The sequence below is a fragment of the Nyctereutes procyonoides genome, unplaced genomic scaffold (genome assembly GCF_905146905.1).
Source record: "Nyctereutes procyonoides isolate TBG_1078 unplaced genomic scaffold, NYPRO_anot_genome, whole genome shotgun sequence".
NCBI lineage: Eukaryota > Metazoa > Chordata > Mammalia > Carnivora > Canidae > Nyctereutes > Nyctereutes procyonoides.
In genome coordinates this window covers 33,431,356-33,451,709 of record NW_026575136.1, presented here as the reverse complement: position 1 = coordinate 33,451,709, position 20,354 = coordinate 33,431,356, and the positions used below count along the sequence as shown (strand labels likewise).

Genomic DNA, 20,354 nt, shown 5'->3' with positions numbered 1-20,354 from the left:
TGACCTAGAGAGATCACTTAATTATGTATCAGATTGCCTTCCATTTGATATAGTGAGTTGAAATATATTTATTTTATTTTCTTAAACTATTAAAAATCTTAATGCTGAATTGCTAGCATCCATAGGAATGTAGTTAATATCAATGCCATTTTAATCAAGGTTGCTCTATTGAATTCTCCAAAAAACAGTAGAAATGATATCAATCAGAAACAATGGCCTTGCTTTTCTATTGTTACACTTATTTTTACTTTCTAGCTCCATTATTATCTGAAAACTACAGAATCAAATAACTAGTTAGTAGAAAACAATAAACAAATTATTTTAAATTTGTAGAAAAGTATATTATTAAATTTTTCTAATTGATTTACGAATAACTCATATATTGTGATTTTGTATGCTTTCCTGAATCTCCTTTGAAACTGCATATTTAAAAGCTACACCACCTTATTTTTTCAAATGTCTTTTTTTTTTAAATTTGGCTAGACAATTTAATTGGAAATAGAGACATTAAGACATAAATTATGAAAATTTTATTAAAGGGAGAAACTAGTTAGTTATTTAAATGAATATATAGCTCATTTGGCATCAGTTATACTGCTTTATTTGTGACATCAGACAAGCCCGTTTAGAATTTCATACTCCTAAACAGAGAAGAATACAAGAGTTCTAATTCAAGACATCAATCACTGAAAATGAACATAACCTAATGTCAGTACTGAATCAGGCCATCAATTTATTGCTTTGTAGAAGCAATCAGCAAGCTATCAAGCAATAAAGTGTATGAGATAAGTGCTCCTTTTGAGACAGCACTACCATTGACAATGATATACTGATGGGGAATAGCAACTAGTTTCCAGCATGTTATGCCTATTACTTGTTAAAAGCCCTGTACCGCGCAACAGATGTGAAATATGTTTCTTATTATTATGGACCAATCTAGTTTGTTTAATAGCTTTGGAAGCCACTTAGACTTGCTGTCTTATTTAATGAGGTTATATGTGAACTCTTTTGCTTTCTCTGAGTCTTTATGCAGAGAAGTGCAGCTGTGAACTGCTTTTCACTCAATTTCCCAAAGACAGAGAGTTAACTCGCTACCGTCTTTTACAATGTCTTATTACAGAAAGACCAAAGTGTTTGGAGCAAATCGTGATGCTATTAAAATAGTGTCACTTCTGACTAAAAGACCAAATATTTTACATTATGTTAACAAGATGTGATTGGTTGTTCATAGACATCTAATAGGTGGTGGGTGTTTTCACCAGGCCTTTTGCTTCTGATAAAAGGGGAGGGGTGGGGAGCCTAGTCGAATCACCCGACCTGCACATATATAAGATGGGTCTGATTGTACAGTACACTGCAGTCTTTGACCCTTATCTGCAATTTCCAGAACGTCTCAAACTAACAATTTTTTCATATCATTTTTTTTCCTAGAAAGGCAAGAGCCTCAGGGAATGATAAGTTGGTACCAATACAGCATCACACAAAAAGCTGCTGTTTCTTTTCAATAGGACCAAGAATTTCCTTTATAAAGTCAGTGTTTATTTCTTTTGAAGGGATAATGAACCATAATCCTGAGAACAACATCAATACAATTCATTTTTACTACTTTACATTATCAATAGATTTGGTGACTTGTATGAATTTAAATTCAACTTTTATACTTTTACTTAAAGTCTGTAAAATAATATTTTACTGAATTATCCCTCTTACTTGCAAGGAAAAACTTAACTATGTGTTTATGCATGTCCTTTAGGAATTATTTATTAGCAGAGTCAGCCAAAGTAGACAGACAATACATTTTGAGTTTGTTACATTTTAGGTTTGTTATAATTGCTATTATTAGAATTATTATTAACATTATTATTATTTTGAAATTTTCTAAAGATTCTTCAAACCTGAAAACTACAAGTTTAAGGAAATAAAGGAAAACAAATTGCATCTATTATAGCATGAATTAACAGGCATACTAGAAGAACAATACTTTAAAAAACAATTTGGTTTAAGAGATACAGCACTCTAAATTAATGGCATACACAGACCAGTACTAATTGAATTTTAGCCCAGAGGGCAAGAAATGAGATATACACTGAATCTTTATAGAAAATATTTATGAGGAATATTTTTGAAACAATAAATACATACAACACCTGATGCCTTCATCAAAATAGGCTTGGTTTTTCTGATATAATAGACAATCCCAAACTCTCAGTGCTTTGCACACATGCCATTCTAATGTCAACATAGATACAAAAAAAATTGTAATAAATTATATATTAATTCTTACTAAAAAAACTTTAAGAAAATTAGATATAGAAGGAGTCTTCCTCAAATTGATAAAGAGTATCTATAAAAATCCTCCAGGTAAGTCACACCTAATGGTTAAGGATGGAGTGTTACTCACTTGAAATCAGGAACAAGGTACAGACATGCACAATCATCACAGTTATTCCACATTGTGTTGCCAAACACTAAGACATATGGATAAATGAAGACATCTAGATCAAGAAGAAAAAAGCTTTAGTTCACTCACAACCTGCTCATATATAACAAAAATATGATGGAATTTATAATGAAACTATGATAAGTAACAAGTGAATTTGACAAGATTGCTGTAAATATGGGACACTATATTTCTGTATATCAGCAACATTCAACTAAAAATTAAAATAAAAATTAACATCAGCATAGCATCAAAAATATGAAAATGGAGGTAAATCTCCCCCTTCCTCAAAATACATATGACTGCATAGAGAAATTAAAGAAGAACTAATATGGTTTATAAGATTCACTATAATAAAGATGCCAATGCTTTCCACATTGATCTATACTTCAGTGCAATGAAAATCAGCAGGGACATTTTTTTGGTTTGTTTTTTGTCTTTGTAGATATTGATTAATTGATTCTAAAGATACATATGAAAATGCAAAGGACCAAGATTAGCCAAAATGAACTTTTTTAAGGAGTTTAAAAATAAGAAAAAAAAAAAGAAGAATGTCACTATCTGATTTCAAGACTTATAATTCTATAGTAATTAAGGCAGTAAGACACTGGTATCAAAATACATGTTTAGTTCAATGGAACAGAACATTCAGAAACAGGCTAACTCTTATATCAATAATTGATTTTGGCAAGAGTGTCATGGAGATCTATATGTTTTTAATGATGCTGTGAAAACAATGGAGTGTCTGGGTATTTTAAGAAGGAACTTCATCTGATACCTTGGCCCATGTCTTAGCATAATTGGGCTACTAGAACAAAATTTTATGGACAAGGTGGTTTATAAGCAGCAGAAATTTGTTTCTCACACTTCTGTTCCAAGGGCCTCTTCTGAGTTGCAGACTGCCATCTTCAACATGTATCTTCAAATGGCCAGGGAGATAGGGAATTCTGTGAGGTCTCTTTCCTCACAGCACCAATCCCATTCGTGAGAAGTCCACCCTTCTCACCTAATCACCTCCCAAAGGCCTCAGCTCTTAATGCTATCACATCGGACATTAGGATTTCAACATATGAATTTGGGGGTGGGGGTCCTTATAAACACTCCAACTCCACATGCAAAAATGAACTCTAAGTGGATCACAGACTTAAATGAAACACCTACAAGTACAGAACATTTAGAAAAAAAACCACAGGTAAAGTTCTTTGAAATTGGGATTAGCCATGGAAACCCTGTCAGGACCCCTATCCCTTCTGAGAGCTTTTTCTGTATTTTGTCTTAATAAACATCTGTCCCTTTACTCAAAAACAAAACAAAACAAAACAAAACGAAAAAGAAATTGGGATTAGCCAAATATTTATTTGATATGGCAATAATTAAAACATTAATACATTAGATTTTGCCAGAATTGGAAACTTCTGCCTGGCTAAAGAGACTGTGAGTATAAAAAGACATGAAGAACTTATGCCTTGAAAAAATATAGGTATATACCCCTCAAAAATCACCAAGAAAACAAAACCAATTAAATATAGATAAAATATTTGGACAGATTTTTTTTTGGACAGATGTTTTAATAAAGAAGATAAATGGGTGGCAGATAAGCACATGATTTGCTGTTCAACATTATTCTTCATAAGAGAACTCAAATTGATACAATATAATACAAATACGAACTTATACTGAAGTGCCTAAAAGTAAAAATTTTGGTCATGGGAAGTATCAGTAAAGCAGTACCAAAATTTATGGTATTTAAAATTGTACATCTACTTTGGTGTTTTGCTTTTCTTTTTTTTTATGCACATTGTTGAACTTTTCATTTTTTAAATTTTGATCTTAGCTTTTATCTGATTTAATTTTTTTTATTTTATTTAAATTCAGTAATCATCATATAATGTTTTATTGGTTTCAGAGGTAAAGGTCATTGATTTATCAGCATATACAATACCCAGTGCTCATCACATCATGTGCCCTCCTTAATGTCCATCACCTACTCCCTCCCCTCCAGTGACCCTTGGTTTATTTCGTATGATTAAGAGTCTCTTATGGTTTGTCTCCCTCTCTGATTTTGTCTCATTTTATTTTTTCCTCTCTTCCCTTATGATCCTATGATCTTCTGATCTGTTTCTTAAATTCCACATACAAGTAAGATCATATGATGATTGTCATTCTCTGATTGACTTATTTCACTCAGCGTAATACTCTCTAGTCCTCTCCACGTCATTGCAAATAAAAGATTTCATTTCTTTTTGCACATCTATTTCAGAAAAGAGCTTACCAATTGCTTAAAAAGTTAATCATACAACTAACATATTTCGACTCACTTAACTTCTGAATATTTACCAAAGGGAAAAGACAACATATGTCTAGATAAAAACTTACACATAAATGTTCATTGAAGATTTAGGGGTACCTTGGTGGCTCAGTTGGTTATACACCCAACTATTGGTTTTTAATCCGGTCATGATCTCAGGGTCCTGAGATTGAGCCCTGCAATGAGCTCCACACTTAGCAGAGAATCTTCTTGAAGATTCTCTCCCTCTGCCTCTCCCCCTATTCATGTGCATGTGTGCACACATGCTCTCTCAAATAAATAAGTCTTTTTAAAAAATGTCTATTCCAGATTTATTTGTAATAGCCCAAAACTTTGAAATAATCCATGTCTGTCCAGATGAATGGCTAATCAATCTGTGCTATATCTATAGGATGGAATACTATTTAGCCATAAGAATAAATAATTTATAAATAAAAACCATGAGCAAACTCCAAGATAATTATACCATGAAATGAAGAGGCTGATGGGCAGCCCCGGTGGCTCAGCGGTTTAGCGCCGCCTTCATCCAGGGTGTGATCCTGGAGACCCGAGATCGAGTCCCACATTGGGCTTTCAGCGTGGAGCCTGCTTCTCCATCTGCCTGTCTCTCTGCCTCTCTCTGTGTGTCTCTCATGAATAAATAAATAAAATCTTAAAAAAAAAGAAGAGGCTGACCCCACCCCCAAATAAAGACTGTATACTGCAGGATTCTATTTATACAAAACTCTGGGAAATACAAAAATAAATAAATTAATTACATAAAAGTAGAACAGTGGGTCCTGGGCTGTAGTGGAAGAGGTGGTGGGTGTTAGCATGGATTATTTTATAAGGTAACCAGGGAAAATTTGTGGAGATGATGGAAGTCTTCATCCTTGATGCAGTGATAGCTTTACAGATTTATACATGTTTCAAAACTTATCAAACTGTACACTTAAATATGTACAGTTTGTTGTATAAAAATCACATCTCAATAAAGATGTTTGAAGAGCATATAATGTTTGTAAAGTTGTAAAGTCTATTAGACATTATAGCCTTTTCACCACTTAATGTGATGTTTTTAATTATGTATTCCTCTTTATTCAGGGAAATTGTATTTCTCTGCTTCTCAGTGTTAGCTAAGGTCATATAATTTGCTTAGGCCTGAGACCTTTGAAGAAAAATCAGTGTCTGTTCTTCCTTTCCCCTTCATTTTAAGAAAAACATGTTGACTGCACCACACCTGACACATCCTAGAACCTGGATCTTTCCCACATGCTCCCTTTGCCTGGAAAACACTTCCTTCAATCTCTGGCTGGATAACTTCCATACCCCTTTGGCTGAGGATTTTCTTTTTATTGTCTCCTTTTAGTGAGGCCATTACTGATCATTATTTTTAAAATGTGTACTATGGGGACGCCTGAGTAGCTCAACGGTTGAGCATCTGCCTTCAGCTCAGGGCCTGATCCCAGGTCCAGGGATAGAGTCCTGCCTCAAACTCCCTACGAGGAGCCTGCTTCTCTCACTGTCTATGTCTCTGCCTCTCTATGTGTCTCTCATGAATAAGTAAATAAAATCTAAAAATAAAATAAATAAAATAAAATAAAATAAAAAAATAAAATAAAATAAATAGGATAAATAGGATAAGATGTGTACCAACCCACCCTATGGGTGTCCTCTCAACATAATATCTTATTTCCATTCTGTGTTTTTTCTTTCTCCATAGCACTTACAATAGGCGGGCACACTCTATTTTAACAATTTGTTGATTGTCTGCTTCTCCTATTTTGTACATAGGGGTTGTTTATGGGTTTTCTTTATTCACCATCTCTTCTTGGGGCCCAACAACTTCCAGCTCCTGATCTTTAGTAAATCTCTCTTGCCTGGACCCCGGAAAGACACTGCATGCTTGTGCGATCCACCACTTGCTTTGCCTTGATGGATAACTTCAAGTCTCTGGCCTTAATTCCTTCAAAGACAGAAGTCTTTAAATCACTCCCATTTCACTAAATATGACTTAATTTTTCTTGTTGTCATAATTATAGTTCCTTTTGGCTTGTAAATAGCCTATCTGCTGAGTGATATTTCTGGATATTTTTCCTTAGAAATCTATGCACATCATGAAACTTTTAGATGGAAAATATGAAATCTGTTATTTCCATTCAGTGTTTATGAAAATCCTGAACTGTGTGAAGTCAAAGTCTGTAAAGCACTACAGAGAGGGATGTCCTAATACTTTTAGGGCAGTGTCCTTAATTTCTTCATGATTTATTGCAAGCAGCACAATTCCCTTCCACCACCAACACCTATCAATATCAATTGTGTTTCCAATTTTGGCCTGTATGTCTGTGATGAGCAACTACCAGAAGCAGATGCTGCCAATCCAGCTTCTATAGATATAAATATCTTCAGATTTCTTTCCTTTTTTCCTCCTCTTTATATATATCTATATCTATCTATATCTATCTATCTATCTATATATCTATATCTATCTATATCTATATATCTATATATCTATATATCTATATATATATATATATATATATATATATATATATCAGAGTATCCTGCCACTAAATTACCTGCTATCATTTCTTTTCTTATTTTTTTGGACCAAATATCAATTGCAGTTGAGGCTATATATTGAAGATGGTGTTGAAGAACTTCCAAAGACAGTGTTCATTACTTGTCTCCAATCTTCCTCTCAGGTCATAATATCAGTGAAATTAACTCCAGACTCCTTTTAAAAGTCTGAATTTAGAACTGGATGATACTGTCTGAGCTATAAAATTATCTGACAGAAAGACTTCTGAATGAATACAAAGTTTAACCACCAAATAGTCCATGTGTATGTACAACACCTAATCTGACACCTAGATTGTTAAACCTCTGTGTGTCATGCCTGAACTGACGGGTCTGGATAGCTTAAAATGGTATTTTGCATTACTTCAGGTAAAAACAAAAAAACAGAACACCCAACTATCTCTGAATACATACAATCAGTCCTTTTAAAAATAATCCATTTTTATCATATGCTGAAGATTGAATTCTGAATCTAATGTATTACACACTGTTCAAGGAGTATAGAATTGACAAGTGGGACAATCATATTTACTTCATTTCTCAGAACCACAGGGTTTGCCCTTCACAGTCCCAATCTTATGTCTCTTTACATGGTGAAACTTTAAAATAATGCCTCCATTTCATCTTCTACAGGGTCTTTGTTTCGGAGTTGAATTATAAGGTCATCTAGGCTAACATAAATTTATTATTATTTATTTATTTATTTATTTATTCATTTATTCATTCATTCATTCATTCATTCATTCATTCATACTTGTATCCTTTCATTTTTCCATTATCTGAGTAAATTTTTGCACATCCAGTGTACACACATGCTCTCTGTTCTAGGGTCACATGATGTGGCTCTTCTCTCTCTCCAAGAGTCTGCTTTAGTGTAGGATTCTAGACACTAAATGCATGACTAGAAAGCAACAAGGAAATAGCGTGTTAGAATGGAGGGATGTGTTGGAACAAGATCTGTAAGTATGGGAAGATGAGGAAAATCCTTCTCTGAAAAGTTTATAAGATCCACATAAGAGGATTTCTGATAGAAAAAAAAGTCAAGGGGGATCCCTGGGTGGCTCAGCGGTTTGGCGCCTGCCTTTGGCCTAGGGGCGATCCTGGAGTCCTGGGATCGAATCCCCCCTCCGGCTCCCTGCATGGAGCCTGCTTTTCCTTCTATCTGTGTCTCTGCCTCTCTCTCTCTCTCTTTCTGTGTCTGTCATAAATAAATAAAATAAATCTTAAAAAAAAAAAAAAAAAGAAAAAAAAGTCAAGGGCAAGTGCCCTGAAGTCAAAGCAAATTTGTTGTGGTTCTGGGAATAAGTTCCGAGTAAACGGGGCATGTGGTTCCGGAAAAAGGGTACAAAATTACTTAGGAATTTTCAGATGAGCCAGATCATATCGTGTTTTGTGTAAGATTTTATATATATTGTTGGTTTCCAAAAACTGTATGTGCATAAACAAACAAATACTACAAAAATGGGACCCTTTAGGTTCAGAAATTAATAACAATACCTGGGGGGCAGGGCAAGATGGTGGAAGAGTAGGGTCCCCAAGTCACCTCTCCCTACCAACTTACCTAGATAACTTTCAAATCATCCTGCAAACCAACAAATTCGTCCTGAGATTTAAAGAGACAACAGCTGGAACGCTACAGAGAGAAGAGTTGGTGCTTCTAACAAGATAGGAAAATGGAAAGATAAATAAATAAGAAAGAATCCAGTGCGGGAGGAGTCCCCGCGTGGAGCCGGGTTAAGGCCCGGTGGCAAGAGCCTCCAGGACAGGAAAGGCCAGTCCCGGAGAAACAGGAACATTAGCAATCTTCCCCGGCGGAAAGGCGCTCGCAGGGAACTTGGGCAGGATCCCAGGAGGGTCAGTGGAGCCTCCAGGTTCCCCGAGTCACTAACAGAGGAAGAACGCCCGGGGGAGAGCGCATCAAACACCGCGGGCCGAGCGCGGTAAAGGGCTGGGGCGCACCCGGCGGGGCCTCGGGAGCCGCTCAGGCAGCGGCTCTGGGCGGAGGGGGCTGCGGGGCCCCAGGAGCACAATTCTAGCAGCACAGGCCCTGGAGCCCAGGGCACCGAGGGACACAGCCCAGGATCAGGCACTCTGCTTGGGACAGGCAGAGGCAGGGACCCCACAGGACGATGAGGATGCTCCTGCCCCCATTTGCCCCCAGCTGTACAGGTCAGCGCTCCCCCCCCCCGTCCCTGAAGCATCCAGGCCAGAGCGGACTGGGAGCTGCGGTAGTTACTGCGGGAGTGGACTCCAGGGCTGGAGAGCTGGCCGCCGCCAGTGTGGTTGTTCCTCCTGGTGTCACCCTGTGCTGGGAGAGTCGGGGCTGCCAGGGAATAGAGTCCTCACAGGATAAACAGCTCCCACTGACCCATGCACCTGGCAGGGGGCAGGGCGGCTCCCCCATGCGCACACACCTGAGAACCAGCACAGCAGCCCCTCCCCCAGAAGACTGGCTGGAAGGACAGGGGAAGAGCAAGTTCTTAACTGAGCAGCACTGAAAAGCTCCAGGGGAAGTCGAGGGATTTACAATGTATAGAACCAGAGGATACCATCCGTGGGTTTTTGTTTTTGTTTTTTGTTGTTTGTTTTTTCCCTTTTTTTCTCTTTTTTTTTCTGCCTTTTTCCAGTACAACTTGTTTTTAACCACTCTGCAATGAGCAAAATGACTAGAAAGAAAAAGTCACCACAAAAAAAAAAAAAAAAAAAAGAAAAAAAAAGAATTAGAAACAGTCCTTTCTCCCACAGAGTTATAGAATTTGGATTACAATTCGATGTCAGAAAGCCAATTCAGAAGCACAATTATAAAGCTACTGGTGGCTCTGGAAAAAGGCATAAAGGATTCAACAGACTTCATGACTGCAGAATTTAGATCTAATCAGGCTGAAATTAAAAGTCAATTAAATGAGATGCAATCCAAACTGCTGGAGGTCCTAATGATGAGGGTTAACAAGGTAGAAGAAAGAGTGAGTGACATAGAAGATAAGTTGATGGCAAGGAAGGAAACTGAGGAAAAAAACAGAAAAACAATTAAAAGAACATTAGGAAAAATTAAGAGAAATAAATGACAGCCTCAGAAGGAAAAAAAATCTACATTTAATTGGGGTTCCAGAGGGCACCAAAAGAGACAGAGGACCAGAAAGTGTATTTGAACAAATCAAAGCTGAGAACTTCCCTACCTTGGGAAGGGAAACAGGCATTCAGATCCAGGAGATAGAGAGATCCACCCCCACAAAATCAATAAAAACTGTTCAACACCCCAACATTTAATAGTGAAACTTGGAAATTCCAAAGATAAAGAGAAGATCCTTAAAGCAGCAAGAGACAAGAAGTCCCTGACTTTCATGGGGAGGAATATTAGGGTAACAGCAGACCTCTCCACAGAGACCTGGAAGGCCAGAAAGGGCTGGCAGGATATATTCAGGGTCCTAAATGAGAAGAACATGCAGCCAAGAATACTCTATCCAGCAAGGCTCTCATTCAGAATAGAAGGAGAGCTTCCAAGATACACAGAAATTGAAAGAATATGTGACCACCAAACCAGCTCTGCAAGAAATATAAAGGGAGACCCTGTAAAAGAAAGAGGAAGTAGAAAGAAATAATCCAAAAAACAGGGACTGAATAGGTATTATGATGATACTAAATTCATATCTTTCAATAGTAACTCTGAATGTGAATGGGCTTAATGAACCATCAAAAGACACAGGGTTTCAGACTGGATAAAATTGCAAGACCCATTTATTTGCTGTCTACAGGAGACTCATTTAGACCTAAGTATACCTACAGCTTGAAAATAAAGGTTGGAGAATCATTTACCATTCAAGTGGTCCTCAAAAGAAAGCAGGGGTAGCAATCCTCATATCAGACAAATCAAAGTTTATCTCAAAGAGTGTAGTAAGAGATGAAGAGGGACACTATCATACTTAAAGGGTCTATCCGACAAGAGGACCTAGCAATCATGAATATTTATGCCCCTAATGAGGGAGCTGCCAAGTATATCAATCAATTAACCAAAGTAAAGATGCTTAGATAATAATACACTTATGTTGGAAGACTTCAACACGGCGCTTTCTGTAAATGACAGATCTTCTAAGCACAATATCACCAAAGAAACAAACGCTTTAAATGATAAACTGGACCAGATGGATTTCACAGATATTTACAGAACTTTACATCCGACACAACTGAATACACATTCTTCAAGTGCATGTGGAACTTTCTCCAGAATAGACCACATACTGGGTCACAAATCAGGTCTTAACTGATACCAGAATATTGTAATTGTTCCCTGCATATTGTCAGACCATAATGCTTTGAAACTAGAACTGAATTACAAGAAGAAATTTGGAAGAAATTTAAACACGTGGAGGTTAAAGACCATCCTGGTATAAGATGAAAGGGTCAACCAGGAAATTAGAGAAGAATAAAAAAGATTCATGGAAACTAATGAGAATGAAGATGCAACCATTCAAAATCTTTGGAATACAGCAAAAGCAGTCAGGAAAGGGAAATACATTGCAATACAAGCATCCCTCAAAAAACTGGAAAAAAACTCAAATACACAAGCTAACCTTGCACCTAAAGGAACTGGATAAAGAACAGCAAATAAAACCTACACCTAGCAGAAGAAGAGAGTTAATAAAGATTCAGCAGAACCCAATGAAATAGAGACCAGAAGAACTGTAGAACAGATCAACAAAACCAGGAGTTGGTTCTTTGAAGAATTCATAAGATAGATAAACCATGAGCCAGCCTTATTAAAAAAAAAGAGAAAAGACTCAAATTAATAAAATCATGAATGAAAAAAGAGAGATAACCACCAATACCAAGGAAGTACAAACGATTTTAAAAACATATTATGAGCAGCTATATGCCAATAAATTAAGCAATCTAGAAGAATTGGACACATTTTTGGAAAACCACAAATTAACAAAACTGGAACAGGAAGAAATAGAAAACCTGAACAGGCCAATAACCAGGGAGGAAACGGAAGCAGTCATCAAAAACCTGCCAAGACACAAAATTCCAGGGCCAACTGGCTTCCCAGGGGAATTCTATCAAACATTTATAGAAGAAACAATACTTATTCTACTAAAGTTGTTCCGAAAGATAGAAAGAGATGGAGTACTTCCAAACTTGTTCTATGAGGCCAGCATCACCTTAATTCCAAAACGAAAGACCCCACCAAAAAGGAGAATTATAGACCAATATCCCTGGTGAACATGGATGCAAAAATTCTCAACAAGATACTAGCCAATAGGATCCAATAATACATTAAGAAGAGTATTCACCATGACCAAGTGGGATTTATTCCCAAGATACAAGGCTGGTTCAACACTCCTAAAGCAATCAACGTGATAGATCACATCAACAAGAGAAAAAACAAGAACCATATAATCCTCTCAATAGATGCAGAGAAAGCATTTGACAAAATACAGCATCCATTCCTGATCAAAACTCTCAGAGTGTAGGGATAGAGGGAACATTCCTCAGCATCTTAAAAGCCATCTACGAAAGCCCACAGAAAATATCATTCTCAATGGGGAAGCACTGGGAGCCTTTCCCCTAAGATCAGGAACAAGACAGGGATGTCCACTCTCACTACTGCTATTCAACATAGTACTAGAAGTCCCAGCCTCAGCAATCAGGCAAGAAAACAAAATAAAAGGCATTCAAATTTCCAAAGAAGAAGTCAAACTCTCCTTCTTTGAAGATGACATAATACTGTACTTAGAAAACCCGAAAGACTCCACCCCAAGATTGCTAGAACTCATACAGCAATTTGGCAGTGTGGCAGGATACAAAATCAATGCCCAGAAATCAGTGGCATTCCTATACACTTACAATGAGACTGAAGAAAGAGAAATTAAGGAGTAAATCCCATTTATAATTGCACCAAGAAGTATAAGAGACCTAGGAATAAACCTAACCAAAGAGGTAAAGGATCTATACCCTAAAAACTGCAGAACACTTCTGAAAGAAATAGAGGAAGATCCAAAGAGATAGAAAAATATTCCATGCTCATGGATTGGCAGAATTAATATTGTGAAAAGGTCAATGCTACCCAGGGCAATTTACACATTTAATGCAACCCCTATCAAAATACCATGGACTTTCTTCAGAGAGTTGGAACAAATCCTCTTAAGATTTGTGTGGAATCAGAAAAGACTCCGAATAGCCAGGGGAATATTAAAAAAGAAAACCAGAGCTGGGGGCATCACAATGCCAGATTTCAGGTTGTCCTACAAAGCTGTGATCATCAAGACAGTGTGATATTGGCACAAAAACAGCCACATAGATCATTGGAACAGAATAGAGAATCCAGAAATGGGCCCTCAACTCTTTGGTCAACTCATATTCGACAAAGGAGGAAAGACTATCCACTGGAAAAAAGACAGTCTCTTGAATAAATGGTGCTGAGAAAACTGGACAGCCACATGCAAAAGAATGAAACTAGACCACTCTCTTGCACCAGACACAAAGATAAACTCAAAATGGATGAAAGATTAAATGTGAGACAAGAATCCATCAGAATTCTAGAGGAGAACACAGGCAACACCCTTTTTGAACTGGCCACAGCAACTTCTTGCAAGATACATCTACAAGGCAAGAGAAACAAAGGCAAAAATGAACTATTGGGACTTCATCAAGATAAAAAGCTTCTGCACAGCAAAAGAAACAGTCACCAAGACTAAAAGACAACCGACAGAATGGGAGAAGATATTTGCAAATGATGTATCAGATAAAGGGCTAGTATCCAAGATCTATAAAGAACTTATTAAACTCAACAGCAAAGAAACAAACAATCCAATCATGAAATAAGCAAAAGACATGAACAGAAATTTCACAGAGGAAGAATAGACATAGCCAATGCACATGAGAAAATGCTCTGCATCACTTGCCATCAGGGAAATACAAATCAAAACCACAACGAAATCCCACCTCACACCAGTGAGAATGGGGAAAATTAACAAGACAGGAAACAACAAATGTTGGAGAGGATGAGGAGAAAAGGGAACCCTCTTACACTGTTGGTGGGAATGTGAACTGGTGCAGCCACTCTGGAAAACTGTGTGGAGGTTCCTCAAAGAGTTAAAAATAGACCTGCCCTACGACCCAGCAATTGCACTGCTGGGGATTTACCCCAAAGATACAGATGCAGTGAAACGCCGGGACACCTGCACCCCAATGTTTATAGCAGCAATGTCCACAATAGCCAAACTGTGGAAGGAGCCTCGGTGTCCATCGAAAGATGAATGGATAAAGATGTGGTTTATGTATACAATGGAATATTACTCAGCCATTAGAAACAACAAATACCCACCATTTGCTTCAACGTGGATGGAACTGGAGGGTATTATGCTGAGTGAAGTAAGTCAATCGGAGAAGGACAAACATGGTCTCATTCATTTGGGAAATATAAAAAATAGTGAAAGGGAATAAAAGGGAAAGGAGAGAAAACGAGTGGGAAATACCAGAGAGGGTGATGGAACATGAGAGACACCTAATTCTGGGAAACGAACAAGGAGTAGTGGAAGGGGAGATGGTATGGGGGTTGGGGCGACTGGGTGATGGGCACTGAGGGGAGCACTTGGTGGGATGAGCACTGGGTGTTATGCTATATGTTGGCAAATTGAATTCCAATAAAAAATATTTTAAAAATAATAAATAATAACAAAAGATCTGGGACAAATGTTCTCCTTTAAAGGTAATTACACAGGGGCACCTGGGTGGCTCATTCAGTTAAACTCCAACTCCTGATTTCAGCTCACATCGTAATCTTGGGGTCCTGGGATAGAGCCCCACGTTGGGTTCCCTGATGTGTGTGTAGTCTGCTTGAGGATTCTGTCTATCTCCCTCTCCCTCCCACCACTCTCTCTCTCTCTCTCAAATAAATATATAAACCTTTTTATAAAAAAATAAAGGTGGACGCCTAGGTAGCTCAGTGGTTGACCATCTGCCTCTGGCTCAAGGTGTTATCCTAGAGTCCTGGGATCGAGTCCCACATTGGGCTTACTGCATGGAGTCTACTTCTCTCTCTATGTCTCTGCCTTTGTCTGTGTGTCTCTTATGAATAAATAAATAAAATCCTAAAAAAAAATAAAGGTAATGATACAGTCCTAGAAAGAAGATGCTGTCTATGACAGGACAGGAATAAAGAGAATGTACATCTTTGTAGATGAGAAAGCACTCTTTATTTTCACCACAACAGCTTCAAAGATAATTAAATATATTTGCTAATTCACTTAATAAATATTTATGGGATGTAGATTAGAGACTACCTTCCACCCTATGTCAGGTACTAAAGGCAAACAAGACAGGGATGGTGTCTGCCCTCCTGGAGTATACAGTCTGTGCAGAGGGAAAACCTCCAAATAACTAATGTCAAAGACATAGACATTTAAAATTAGTAAATTATTTTCTGGGTGTAAAAACTTAATCTATTTTTACATGTGGGAAATGTGAGAGAAGGTGTCCCCCAGGAACTCTGGGTACTTGTATACACAGTTGCTAAATTCTATAAATCATTTATTCATTTATTGAATGGGGATTAGAGTCGGAGTTTCAGGCAGAGGTAATATCATTAATATCCACCATAAATTAATATAACACAATGCATAAAGTTTTCATTTTAGTTAATCAGGAAATATAAAAAGACAATGAGGATTTGATTTTTAAATGGTCTCAAATGAGAAAACCTAGCTAATCTCTCCAAAACAGAAACTAATAGAAAATACACATGTAAAAATAATCTGTGAGATGTAGTCAAGAAGGGATAAAAAATAGGCAATCAGGGGATCCCTGGGTGGCGCAGCGGTTTGGCGCCTGCCTTTGGCCCGGGGCGCGATCCTGGAGACCCGGGATCGAGTCCCACATCGGGCTCCCCATGCATGGAGCCTGCTTCTCCCTCTGCCTGTGTCTCTGCCTCTCTCTCTCTGTGACTCTCATAAATAAATAAATAAGTAAATAAATAAATAAATAAATAAAAAATTTAAAAAAGAGGCATCAAACCTGGGAGCTCATGTGAATCATCCAGAGAAGGAGAGGAAGGGAAGGAAGAAAAAAAATTATAGCAATTATATTATAATTAAATATAAATTATAGCAATATAATTTGTCCTAGCAAGATCCAGGTCAAGGCTTTCCTGGTGGTACTAATGTAGCAATCACTCACAGGAGAAAAACCAAGGCTTCATTCCCAGAAAGCTTCTACTTATTAGCAACAATAACTAAACAAAGTTTCCAAATTCTATTAGTTTCCTACTTCACCTATTTACAAAATAAGCAGAAGATTTTTTAACAATACCTGGGGAATTGGTGAGGGGGGGCACCTGGGTGGTTCAGTTAAGCATCCACTCTTGATTTTGACTCAGGTCATTTTGATCTCAGGGTTGTGGGATCAAGCTCCATTCCCACTCCGGGCTTGGTTGGGAGTCTGCTTGTGGATTCTCTCTCTTCCTCTCCCTCTGAACCTTCTCCTCCTGCTCGATCGTTCTCTCTCTCTCTCTCTCTCTCTCTCTCTCTCTCTCTCTCTCTCAAATAAATCAATACATATTTTTTTTAAAAATACCTAGGATAATCTTGACAACTAAATCCAGTGTCGATATCTCTTAAAAAGGTATCTTTTACTATTTTTGAACATACTTTTTTAAAAAGTAATCAAAAATAGTTGAAATAAATTCATTTGATAATATACTTTAAAAGTCTTCTTAGTCAGCAAATTCTGATCAGTGTCATGGATTTTGAGAGTCTCATTTTAATCCATGAAATCATTCCATTCTGATAGCATCTATTGTGATAACTGTTCACACCCATCTATAAACATTGTTTGAGAAGACCAAGTTTTGCTTTCTCTTTTTGAGTTGCATTCAGTACTCATATATTGGCAATTTATATTTAATTTACTTCTTTTTTACTAAGATTATGTGTTATTGTTTTGTCTTTGGTTCTATCATTTTCTTATTAAAATTTAATAACGTTATTCTGTCTGAAAAAGCGATTATCACTATTTAAACATAATGGAATTTATTCTTAACTACATTAATTGGATTACTGACATCTTTCTTAGGTATTGCTGTGTGGTCTAACATTTGCTGACCTGGACTATAAAGTCTCTTTCTGTTATTGAATTATCGTGAAAGACTTGCCAGCTTTCTTGCAGTTGCTATTTATATGTTAAGACTGGATTATTTATATGATAAAGTTAAATTAGAGTAAGGCATAGAAGTTGGTTTATGCTTATTGCATTTGATAAAATTCTATTTTTCTTCAAACAATTCTGCCTTAAATTTATGCTTGACTGCATGCTTATTAACATAAATTTTGTTTCATTTCTATTGGATATTGCAAAATAAATTATCATCCATCTATTTAATTTAAACCTGAAGCACTTTTTTTCCAGAGATGTTTCTTACAAATAGCATATAGCAAATTATATTTTATTTATTGTAAATTACTTGTTATGATCTATTTTGAACTTATAATCTGAGTTTATCTCACTTAAATTTATTGTTATAATATAGAAGTTTGGTCTTGGCCATGCCTTACATAAGATATATTTCCTGATTTCCTCATTCATTCATTCATTCATTCATTATATTTAATTTATAATTTATCATGCTTTTGTTTAATTTTCTGGTAATTTGGGAAATTTTGAAAATATTTTAGTTGTGTAGCATTTCCATTGGTTGAATTTTAGTATATATTTAATATATATTTTCTATTTTGACCATTTTAAAGACTGTTTATAATCTTCCTGGTATAGAAGATGAGACTGATTATTGATTTTTTTTCTCCCACTGACTTTACTTCATAATTTCTTTATATCTTTAGATCTTTTGCTTTATTGATTTTTGGGTTTTGCTGGCTTGTATTACATGTTTAGATTTTTAAACTAATACTTTAAGACTTTAAATAATATACTATTATGTTTACTTATTCCAAATTATCAGAAATAATATAATTGCTTACTAAAATAGTTAAGGAATTTAATGCTCATATATATATTCCTCAACTTTATCTTGAAGCTGAAAGTTTAGTCTGAATCTCAAGTGTATATTTTATATATAGACATACATGTACAGGTTTTCATACAGACATAAGTTTTCAATTCATTTGGATAAATAGGAAGGAGCACAATTGCTGAATCATACGGTAGGAGTATGTTCAGTTTTCTAAGAAACTGCCCAACCATATTCCAGAGTGGCAGTACATTTCCACTAGCAATGAAAATTCTTGTTGCTCTACATCTTCCTCACTTCCTCAGCCTCTGGTGTTGTCATTGTTCAAGATTTTCTACATTCTAATAAGCGCATAGTAGTATCTTGTTTTTTTTTTCCATTTTCCCAATATTAAATGATTATTTTAAAAAGTGCACCACACTGTATAGAAATCAACATTCTCTCCCATAATTCTGTGCATCTGGGACTATAGAAATGTCACTGTCCCTGCCCCACATCTTCAAATTAACATTCTCAGGTCACAACAATAAGTCTTCCCAAAGGGGACCTTCCGGAAAAACAAGCTATTTCCTCAGCTCGTATTTCCCTCTTTTTGTAGCATGCACCAGCAATCTATCCAAGAAGTATATATTGGGGAGTAAGGAGGGGATCCACCAGCAAGCCCACAGTTGTTGACAGCCATAAGATTAGAGACAAGCACAAAGGGATAGGTCAACATACTGGCAAAAAAAAAATCCTGTGACAGTTTGGGAATAACTCTTCATTTCACTCATGGTAGAAACCCCACTGTCCAGTGCATAGGTATTGACGAGGTAGGCCAGTGAGTTACAGAGCCACAAAGAAATGATGTCACCTAGGAGGCGAGGAATAAGACCCGCAAAAAATCCTAAGATGCCCTCTTCACGATAGATGGTTACTATGGAGTCATAAAATCTACAGTACTTGTATTCTCTGCCAATGAATTGTACCATAGATCTGTGTGATCACGTGTGAAGAGATATGTGATGAGGGTAGCAGCAGAACAGGCCATCATTTCTCGAGTTGTCTCCTTGATAACTTGGTCGAAGGAAGGTGTGACTTCTTTCTGTACATTTCCAGAGCCTAAATCCTTGACCTTGTCACATTCCTGGTAATGCTGTAAAACTTTACCATGGACCACAGTTCCAAGGACACCTGAACACAGTCTTAGAGTCAAGCCTGTGAACAACCCACGCTTCCCATCGATGCTCGCAATGTGCTGAGTATAACAAAACAGACCAGGAAGCTGACATACTTGCTGCCAAAAATATTTTGTCCTATTATTGGAGGAAGTGGCTCATATCCCACATGAGTGGCTGGGACAGGATGGTGAGGCCGGAGCCCAGGAGCACCTGACTGGCTGCATCCGCCCTGATGGCACCCGTGGGCAGACCAATATCTTCTTGTTTGAATATACAATTGCCTAAAGACATGATTTTCAACATATTTTGATATGTTTTTTTGCCAGCATATATTCTTTGGTGAGGTATCTCCTTAGTTATTTTGCCTGTTTTTAAATTGATGTTGCTTGTTTTCTTGTTGAGTTTTCAGAGTTCTTTATATATTTGGGATAACTGTCCATTATTAGATGTGCCTTTGCGAACATGTTCTCCCAGTCTCCTTCTCCAGAGAGTGCCTTTCTCATCCCAGAAGTTGTAGTCTACTCCCTGATCCTTGATGCTTATCTTACTGACAGTATGTTGTCATTAATTTATTCTATTGAGCAAGTCGATCTTTACAAGGAATTTACTTTTGTGATAAAAGACATCTCCCGCACATTTTACTTCTCTTGTTTATTGTATTTGTGGCTGAACCTTTATGGGTATGCTATCTTCTTCTATTCCTTGGTCATATATTGAACATGAACAGGTTTTCCAAACCGTTTTTGTTTTACCATTTTTTCCTTTCTGACTCCACTTACCAGAAAACTGTTTTTAACCTCTCTTTCGGTGCTGTAGTTTGGTGGCCCTTTGTCTATGTGATATTCTATTGATATTAAGCAGGGAGTGGAAAGTTGTTGTTTCTTGGCATTGTTTGTTTATTGCACACCCTCTTATACATAAAAAAAGAAT

General features: G+C 36.9%; 1 pseudogene; it reads right to left on the bottom strand.

Moving 5' to 3' along the window:
• Positions 1–18,685: 18,685 nt before the first annotated feature.
• LOC129495470 (mitochondrial carrier homolog 2-like) lies at positions 18,686–19,715 on the bottom strand (annotated as a pseudogene).
• Positions 19,716–20,354: the final 639 nt, after the last annotated feature.